Raw genomic sequence first — 9,887 nt, 5'->3', positions numbered from 1 at the left:
GGGAAATCAGTGTCCCTTGAGGAAGGTTTCAGCAGCACTCACCACACTGCAGTTCTTGGCCCTTTAAATCAAATTCCACACCCCTTTTACATATGATTGGGGCAAGGCTGTACTGAAAGATATTTGTCTGCCACTATTGCATGGCGGTTAGGCCTTAAATACTGAGGAGAAAACCAGCTGCCATGATAACCAAATGGAATCTCCAAGTTGGAAAGTGATATTCTTCTGAATACCAGTAACTTGAGTGGGGAGCGGGGACAGCCGAGGAGCCTCTTGTCTTCATGCCTTACTGTGGACTTTCTGAAAGCATCTGGCTGCCAGCTCCTGGAAACAGGATGCTGCAACATGAGCCAGTTCATACGAAACATCATCCACTAGCCTGATAGTACACAAAAAGATCATGCGCATGCCATGAGTGCATGCACCCTCCCTTCCTTCCTCCCGGGGCATTGGGGTACCTCACCTATCCTTAATCAGTCGTGGGTCAGCTTTTGACACAGTTCCTTTCCATATGTTACAAATACTAGGATTTGGGATGTGTATAGAGGAGTGATTTGGACACACACAGCCCACACACAATTAGGGAAAGGAGCCCCTATGCATCTGGAGGAGAGAAAGATATTTGCACTCATGGTGCACACATATTTGTATTGCATGTGGCTCGACTGACAGACAAAAGATTGTACAAACCAGCCCTAGATAGACCTCTTGTACAAACCCTGTAGCTAACACACACACACACACACACACACACACACACACACACACACACACACCCCTCTGTCTTTCTTTCCCTTGTCGGTCTCTTACCACCTTCTCACCTGTCTCTTTATCTCTCTCTCTCACTCATTCCACTCATCTACCTTTCTCTCCATTGTGTGTGTTTCTTTTTCTTCCACAGGGCTTCACTACCACAAGTATAGTTCAACATCTATATATTTATTTTTCCTAGGCGTACCCGTTGCTAATCCTATGTGTGGCAGCTTTTGCGAGAGAGCTGCAGATTAGCAACGGGATGCAGAGGCAGCGGCAGCGGTCCTGGCCGGCCGGCCCGCCCACCAAGGTGAGCAGGCAGTCATCCTCTGTGGAACTAGAAAAAGGTAAGTGAGTGAATATTAGAGTATGTAATACATTCACCATCACTTTTCTTCCTGTAGCGGGGAGGTTGGGTAGGTCATGTAAATACTCCCAAATCACACAAGGATCATCAGTTACAGGTAAGCAACCTGTTTATCCTTGACGTGATCCCAGTTATATTTACACAACTGGGTGATTAGTAAGCTCTCTGTATTGGTTGTGGGTACATGTTCTAGTTTACCTTAGATCTCCCTTTATTGCAAAGTTCGTTTTAGTACGCCTGTACCAAATGATGCATCTGATGATGTCTAATGAAGGGGTGATCAGAAGACCAAGTTGCTGCTCTGCGAATATCTTCTGTGGACACACTCAATAAACTAGCTGCTGAAGAGCCTACTGCAAGTGTAGAATGGGCTTTAATGTTTGTTGGTTGCTCTAATCTTGACACTTGTATATCTCCATTATAGCTGAGAGTGTCCATCTGGACAGTCTCTAACAAGCTATCTTTCCTCCCCTTCTTATCCATTCTGTAAGAGATGCATAGGTTAGTGTAATTTCTAAAGGCCTTTATTTAGGGATGTGCAAACTGGTTCGACTTGAAGCAGAGTTCGACTTGAACTGGTTTGGTTCATCTAGTTCAAGCTCAAACTGGACCAGCCCTCCAAAAAGGAGGGCTGGTCCAAGCTCGAGCCAAACCGGACTCAATTCTAATGAACCGGTCCAACCGGTGCTAGTGCTTGGAGAGGGGAATCCGGTTAGGATTCCCCTTTACAAACACCATGGGGGAACCTTACAGGGATTAAAAAGACCTGGTGGGGGATGGGCAGAGGTTACCTTACCTGCCACTCCCCTAGACCCCACTGACACTCCCCCATAACCTTGGACCAGTGGGGGCCCAGTTCAGGACCTATGCAAACGTCAATTTGAGTCCATTTAGGACTTGAACTAAATTGCCCGGAGAGGTTCTGTGCACATCCCTATCTTTGTTCTTTCTAAGTAGAAGGTTAATGCTCTCCTGACATCTAAGGAGTGTAGTTTACATTCTATAGCAGTATGAGGATTGCGGAAGAATGAGGGTAGAATTATATCTTGATTGATATGAAGGCTTGTATTGATCTTTGGCAAGGAATTTATGGTGTATGTAGAACCACTTTCTCCTTGTGGAAACACATGTATGGGATATCAGCACTTATAGCCTGTTACTCCCCCATTCTCTTAGCTGTGGTCATTGAGATCAGAAATGCTGTCTTTAGCGACATAAATTCCAGTGATGTTGTTGCTAATGGTTCAGATGAGCTGTCTGTCAGACCTGTTAAAACTACTGAGTTACTCCATTAAAAGATTGGCCTCTTTATTGATGGGTATAAATTTTCTAATCTCTTCAGAAACCTTTCCACAGTGGATGTGAAAATACAGTGCCAGAATCTACACCTACATGGCAGTTGGAGACTACAGCCAAGTAAACTTTTATTGAGGAATTTGACAATCCAGTCAACTTTAAACTGGATTGGTAAGTCAATATTTGTGTTACTGATGCATTGGTTGGTCTGAAAGATTCATTGTTTGCATAGGTCTCAAACCATTTCCATTTTGCAGCATGTGTTTTCCTTGTTGAGGGTTTTTTTTCATTGAATAGGATTCTCTCTAGTAATTCTGCACTTGTGGGATCCCCATGATCCTCCATGATGTTAGTTGCAATGTATTCACTTCTGGATGTAGAACCTTGCCTTCCTCCATGGAGATGAGGTCCGCATGCAGAGGTAGTGTTCACATTCTGCCCCATGAGATCCACAGTAGTGTTGGTTACCACACTTGCCTTTGCCATTTTGGCGTGATCAAGATGCCATCTGTGTTGTGGTATATTATCTTGTTCACTACTCTGGTAATGAGTGGTATTGGAGGACACATGTAGTAGAATGCCCTGTCCTATGTCATCATAAATACATCCCTTAGGGAGTCTTTCCCTACAGCTGCTCTGGTGCAGTATTGCTTGTATTTCTTGTTCTCCAGACATGCAAATAGGTCTATCGGTGGAGTATTTGGGGTGGATGCTCCATTCGTGTGTGTTGGAATGGGTCATATCCCTGCTCAAGAGATTGGCTTCTGTATTCTCCATTCCCCTGATATGTAACGTAATGGGGTGAAGCCTGTGTTCTATGCACCAGTTCCAATACTGGATGGTGAGACTGCATAAAGGATGTGACACTGTGTCCCCTTGGTTGTTTACATAGGCTATCACAATTGTATTGTCCATCATCACCTGAAATGTTTCCCCCTGTACCATAGGTCTGGATGCCTTGAGCACCAGAAAAAAAGTCAGGAGTTCCAAAACCTTTATATGAAGCTTTTGTTGAGAGTGCCCACTTGTCTGATGTTATTTGCTCCCACATTGGATAGTGATCTGCTAGGAGTGGAATGTGAGATATAGGTACCCGTGGCAAGGCATCAAAGGCCTTGTTTAGCTCTATCACCTTGATTCTGGCAGGAAGCACCTTATGCTTTCTTTGCACATAGGTTTCTACTCTGTAGTCTTCCTGACTTCCTGCACTCTCTTTTATCCTGTCCTTTGTACTGTTGCATGTATCTTCTTGGCTGGAAGAATAAGGTTGTTTTGGTTTAGCAGAATAGCTTTGATGAGTTGTTAGAATCACAAATGTTTTTGCTGTCAGCTTCGATTTCTTCAGCTTTTGAAGTGTGTCATCTGTTTCTTTGCTAAAGAGGCTTTCTCCCTCAAATGGAAGATCCTCCATTTTATCTCATGTTTCTTATTATAATGCAGAGGAGCAAAGCCGAACAAGTTTGCTTAGTGCTATCACTCCTGCCAGGTTTTTGGACCCATTAACTGTCTGACTGTGCAATTTGTTGTCTGGTAATGTCTGCTGACTTCACTTGCAATTCTTTTATTTTACTCTCAAGATTCTCTGAATCCTTTTTTGCTGTCTCTTGGAGTTCCCATAGAGCATGTTCCTAGACATGCATGCCGTATAATTGGCTATCTATCTATCTAAAATCTTTAAGGCATACCCCTCGCTAATCCTGTGTGTGGCAGCTTTCATGAGAGTTCACAAGCAGAAGCACCATGGTGATTTGGCAGTGGAGATTCCATATGCAGATAGGGAGGAGGAGCCTGTGATGGTTAAGGTCAGTTGGAATGCAATTGTTACCGGCTGTAAGATGTTCTTGTTTGTAGAGGAGAGGAATCTCTCTATATAAAAGGATAGTGGGCAGGGGTCTGCGAAGAGAGGGGTTGTGAGAAAGGAAAGAGCCCCTTCAGGAGAAGGAGGCTGCTGTTGTGCAAATTAGATGAGGAAACAAGATGAACAAGATCTGTTAACTCAGGAAGGGAGGGAGCGGGTGAGAGAGATAAACAGAGAGAAAGAAGGGAGGGGAAGAAAGACAGAGAGAAAGAGACAGTGGAGGAAGGAGAAACATGGAAGGGCGAGGGATGGGCCCGAGCCTATCAGCGGCCTGAGGGGAACGAGCAGCCATGACGGCGCCTATTGGCAGCAAGGAAGGGCCCTGTCAACACTGCTGCTGTTTTGGGCTGCCGAAGCCATTGGCAGAGGGAGGCAGGCAGGCAAAGGACAGGCCCAGGCCTGTCAGCAGCCTAAGGGGAACAAGCAGCCATGGAGGTGGCAGCAGCGAGGAAGGGCTCCGTCAACCACTGCTGCTGCTGCTGCTGCTGCTGCTGCAGCAGCACCTGTGGGGAGCAGCAGGGCTCAGGTGAGGGTGGGGAGGTCTCTGAGGATAGGGGGCTGCAGCTTGGCCAATAGGTGCCAGCAATGCTGAAGCCATGACCAAGAAGGGTGAGGGGGATGGAGTAAAGGGATGGAGGAGTGACCAAGAGTGGTGAGGGGGGTGGCAGCAATGGGATGGAGGAGGAGGAGCAGGAGTGCGGCTCAGGTGAGGGTGGAGAGATCTCTGAGGTGAGCGGGGGGGTGTGGCAGGGGGTGAGGAGAGCAATCAAGTACTAGCATGCAGATGCTCTGCACGGGTTAAGCTAGTATTCATTAATAGTGTAGAGGTAGAATGGAATCTACACCCCATCACACCAAATTTACTGTATTTACATCCTTCTCTGTCCACAGGGGTTGCATGTTTCCAGTAGAGAATTTGGATGTGGGTGTTTGAAGTGGTAAGTGCAGTTTTCTTCTTGAATCTTGTACATATTCTCTAACCTTCTTGAGGCTGGTGCAGTGCTAGATGTTTTTTGCCACGTTTGTTTCAAAGCTTGCAATACAGGAAGCATTGGGAAAGCTGCTGGCTTTGAGGCTTTAGTCATCTGCAAGAAGTTAAACAATGGATCTTGAACATCCTCCTTAACTTGTTTAAATTCTAATTCCAGTGTATTTTCCATATCAATTATGGGGGAGTGATGGATTCTGTGGTCTTCTTTTGGAAAATCTGAGGACTTCTTCAAAACCTCAGCATCTGAAGAAGGTTATAAAGAAAATGCCAGAATTGTAGATTCAGCCTCTAGGTTTTGGAAGACCACTTCTTCACCTTTTGACTCTGAGCTTCCATCATCAGTCTGCTCCTCTTCTAGCCCTCCAGAGGGTTCATGCACTGGGGAGGTAGAAACTGACATGACAGTAGCGGCCATACTGTATGTGTTATCGTAACTGTTACCAGCTCTGTTTCTGCTAGTGGGGTTGTTTCCCCCACATCTGTTGCCATCTGTGGTGGAGTTCTTGGCCTTGGTGAAGGCTGTTGAACTGGGTCAGCACTTGTTGAGGACGTGGTGGTATATGTTACTGCATGAGATGGTATTCTCTTGACCTCCATTGGGTGGCAAAAATAATGGCCATTTTCATCTAGTGAAAATATATTCTGTATATTTACAAGCCTCAAATGAGGTTCTTATCTCTTGCCTTGTGAAAAGTAGTCATGAGTGCACGTACAAATTGGTGAATAGGTTGCATATAAGTCCTTATATGAAATTCCTGATGTTCTCTAGGTTAAATGCCGTATTCATTAGCCCAAGACACTTGCCAGGCTACAGGCTTCATGGGACTACATGTATATCGATGCACTTTCCATTGTTCTTGCTTCCAGACATATGCCCTCCCTTGGTCATATAAAGGGGACATATTCTGTGCGGGAGCAGTAGAGGTTTCTTGGGGATCTCAGTCACCTCTTCATCATACTCCAAGTCTCCTCCAAAGGACAGTGAAGGGGACTGGATGTACTCCCTGCTCAATGTCGAGGGGAGGGCCAATAAAGTATATTGATGTGGCTGTTCCATTTGGATGGGAATGTCTTTGCTTATCGCCATGGTCTTTAATGTCATTAGTCCTTAAAGTAAAGTAAAGTTGCGCCACTGAGTCAGTGTTGACTCCTGGTGACCACAGAGCCATGTGGTTTTCTTTGGTTGAATACAGGAGGGGGTTACCATTGCCATCTCCCATGCAGTATGAGATGATGCCTTTCAGCATCTTCCTATATAAATGCTGCCTGATATACATGTTTCCCATAGTCTGGGAAACATACCAGTGGGGATTCGAACTGGCAACCTCTTGCTTGCTAGACAGGTTATTGCCCCGCTGAATCATTAGGTGGCTCTTAGTAGTCCTTACTGAGTACTTATTGTAGTCAAAGTTGCAGGTTTCAGTATCGATACATAAACAATCTATGTCATGGTCAATGTTGAATCATTTGTTGCTGGTATGTGGAGGAAGTGGTCTTGTGGTAGCAAAAACAAATTGTCCCCTTTGCTAAGCAGGGTCTGCCCTGGCTTGCATTTGAATGGGGTACTACATGTGAGCACTGTAAGGTATTCCCCTTAGGGGATGGGGCTGCTCAGAGAAGAGCATCCACATGCTTTCATGCAGAAGGTACCAAGTTCCCTCCCTGGCATCTCCAAGATAGGGCTGAGTGAGATTCCTGCCTGCAACTATAGAGAAGCCACTTCCAGTCTAGACAATACCGAGCTAGATGGACCTATGGTCTGACTCAGTAGAAGGCAACTTCCTATGTTCCTATGTTTGTAGTCGATGTCTATGGTAAAGTCATGGTCAATGCTAGTGGTAAAGTCGTAGTCGATGTTGATGTTGAAGTCAAAGTTACAGTAGTAATTGATGAAACTTGTTGGCTGGATGTTGAGATTGATGGAACTGTCAATGTTAATAGAGCTGAGGTTGAAGCAACAGTAGTGTGCTTTGATGTACACGTTCTCAACAGTGATATCGAGGATCAGTGTTTCTTTTTCTTTGGCTTCTCTGAGGCAATGTTCTCATGAGTTCTGTCTTTTGCCTTCTTCTTCACTTCTGTCAATGGTGCCTTCAGAGTGGACAGGAATAGTTTCAACATTGAAGTACTCACTGTCAAGACTGACTGTGCAGTCACTGTTAAAGCCTCTGCAGTTGGACTAGGTGTTGATATCAGACATGGGGTGGGTACCGAGACTGAAGTAGTCATCAAGGTTGAAGTCATAGATGCTGCAGTCGATGTCAAATGATGCAAAGCCAAATTACACAAGGCTTCTTTCAGCCATAATTCCCCGTTTTTGTGGGTTTGCTTAGAAAATGACAGGCCAATTTTGCACTAGTTTTGTGTTCCTCAATGAGACACAATAGACAAAGCTTGTATCGGTCTGAGGTAGGCAATTTTGCCTTATGTCTTTCACAGAATTTAAATGTTTTCTTTTCAGTCATGTATGTTGAAATATGCTCTGATAACAGAGCAGACAGTTAAAACAAACTGGTTTTTCTCTCTCTTACACAGGTCCTTGATAGAAAAGCTCTCAATAACCAGAGCTGTCACTTCCTGATGCTGCTGTGGTGGCAGACGGAAAGGAACAGAATCCAATGACACTCCTAATGGACACGCACGAACACAGGGCAGAGCAAGAGCATCACACAGAGCTTTGAAAGTCTTCAAATGACAGCTACTGCATATACTCATTGCCTAGTTGTTGTTGTTGTTGTTGTTGTTAATTCGATTTCTATACCGCCCTTCCAAAAATGGCTCAGGGTGGTTTACACAGAGAAATAATTAATAAAAAATATGGATCCCTGACCCCAAAGGGCTCACAATCTAAAAAGAAACATATGATAGACACCAGCAACAGTCAGTGGAGGTACTGTGCTGGGGGTGGATAGGGCCAGTTACTCTCCCCCTGCTAAATAAAGAGAATACATTAAGTACATATATACAAATACATACAAATAAAGATAATACAATAAAGAGAATAGTTGTGTGAATACAAATGGGATTATGAAAAGGATCTACAGCTTTCAGAGTTCTCTGGAGGCAAGGAATGAATATTAAATCAGTTTACATTAGTTGTGTAGATTTGTCTTTTATCTCTAACTAGTTATTTTAAGCCCGTTAAATTAACGGGCGCTAGTTGGGTTACGTTTTTCCCCTCTCCTCCACCCGGCTGGGCCCACCGCCTCCTCAGGCCCCACATTCTTGCCTCTCTTCCCCTCCTTCCCACCCCAATCTCTTCCCCTCCCTCCCTCTCCCACCCCTCTCTCTCACCCTCCCCTCCCTCTCCCCCCTCCCCCCTCCCCCCTGCATTTTAATTTTTTTTCTTACCGGCCGGCCGCTACTCCTCCCGGGCGGCAAACAGTTTACTTTGGAAGCAGCGGCGAAGCAGCAGCAGGAGGCAGCGACTGGTTTTGTGGCGGGGGTGTGTGTTGCTTTTCTGTGTGTTTGCACTTGTTTAATTTTTGTGTGTGTTGGCTTTCGGGTGTTTGGGCGGGCGGGGAGTATTCTGCTTAGTGCATACTTCTGTCGTGGTCTTTAGTGTGTGTTTTTTTACTTTTTTGCTTGTTTTTCGGGCTGCTGCCGCCATTATGTGCCGGTTCCCGCTTCTGCTCCTCCCGGTGCCCGTGACTGCTTTAGCGGCAGGGCCGGTCCCGCCACTGCCGCATCTGCTCTTCCCAGGCCCGCTTCTCTTCCTCCCGGTACCTTTGTTTCTTATAGCGGCAGGGCCGGTTCCGCTGCTGCCGCCTCTGCCTTCCCGGTCCCCTCTTTCTGCGGACGTTTCTTCCTCCTTTCTCTCCGCTGCCCCCTCAGGCCTCCCGGTCCTCTCGCAGCCGCCTCTGCCCTCCCGGTCCCCCAGCTGCCGCCTCTGCCCTCCCCGAAGCCCGTTCTTCAGCCGCCTCTGCCCTCCTCCACAGTCGGCCGCCTCTGCCCTCCTCAACATGGCCGCCCGTGTCTCTGCGGCCGTATCTTTCTCGGACGTTCTGGGCATGCGCTCCGTGCATGCCCAGAACGGCCGAGAAAGACACGGGCCGCAAAGACACGGGATTACAACCAAGGGCTTTATTATAGAGGATACTTTGTCTATAGTAGAATCATCCAGTTGTATTAATGTTTATATAAGCATTTAGAGAATTCAAAGTGCTTCACACACATTATGTAAGTTTGGGGCGGTATACAAGTTTGATAAATATTTTTTGGTAGGGTTTTTTTGGTAGTCTTTACAACAGCCCTGGAAGGTAGGTCAGCATTGTTGGCTGTCATGATACACAGCTCTTCAGTGACTCTATAGAGAATAAGTGATTGAACAAGCAGCATTCCTGCAGTTACTCCAGTTTACTGTAATGGGAGTAACTGTGGTAGCATTGCTTGAGCAACTGCTCTTTCTCAACAGCGCCAGGGCTGCCTTAGGCATCCAAAGCAGCCCTGATATAGTTCACAGCATCATTGAGATGCTGCGCATCCTTTTGGCCATTATTTCCATTTGCAGATGGAGGCTAAGGCCACCCATAATGGCTTGCCTAGGATTAAGTGTGGGTTCATGGCAGAAATGAGGTCTGAACTGGGGCCTTCCTAATTATTAGGTTAGTATTTCACACATC

The 9,887-nt window shown here is 46.0% G+C and overlaps 1 long non-coding RNA gene across 1 annotated transcript; it reads left to right on the top strand.

The window, feature by feature from the left end:
* Positions 1-5,162: 5,162 nt before the first annotated feature.
* On the top strand, positions 5,163-7,975 carry LOC128321923 (uncharacterized). Its single transcript, XR_008305421.1, has 2 exons — positions 5,163-5,212; positions 7,801-7,975. It is a non-coding gene; the product is annotated as an uncharacterized LOC128321923 (long non-coding RNA).
* Positions 7,976-9,887: the final 1,912 nt, after the last annotated feature.

The sequence above is a fragment of the Hemicordylus capensis genome, chromosome 4 (assembly GCF_027244095.1).
Source record: "Hemicordylus capensis ecotype Gifberg chromosome 4, rHemCap1.1.pri, whole genome shotgun sequence".
In the NCBI taxonomy this organism is placed as follows: Eukaryota; Metazoa; Chordata; class Lepidosauria; order Squamata; family Cordylidae; genus Hemicordylus; species Hemicordylus capensis.
The sequence above is the reverse complement of the archived record's forward strand: the minus strand, read 5'-3'. Positions and strand labels throughout refer to the sequence as shown.